Raw genomic sequence first — 307 nt, 5'->3', positions numbered from 1 at the left:
AGGGTCTAAAAGGCCCATTCAAATGTCTAAAGATGAAAATGATTACACTGGAATTAAGTCCTCAAAATTTAATAAAAAGACCTGTCTAATCAGTTACAACCTTTAAATATTTAATGCAAACATTTAAAAAGAGTTGTCAACTAGAAAAAAAATTCCCCTGAAAATATTTACTGTTAATAACTCCTTGAGATGGTGCTTTTTACAAAAGGTTTGTCAGCAAATGCCTATTTTTAGGGGATGGGCAGCAGGAGGATGGGGATAGGACATCAGAAAATGATATGCGTTTTTTATTTTGATGAGAATAACA

Source organism: Myotis brandtii, unplaced genomic scaffold, assembly GCF_000412655.1.
Source record: "Myotis brandtii unplaced genomic scaffold, ASM41265v1 scaffold312, whole genome shotgun sequence".
Lineage (NCBI taxonomy): Eukaryota > Metazoa > Chordata > Mammalia > Chiroptera > Vespertilionidae > Myotis > Myotis brandtii.
This window is presented reverse-complemented; position numbering follows the sequence as displayed.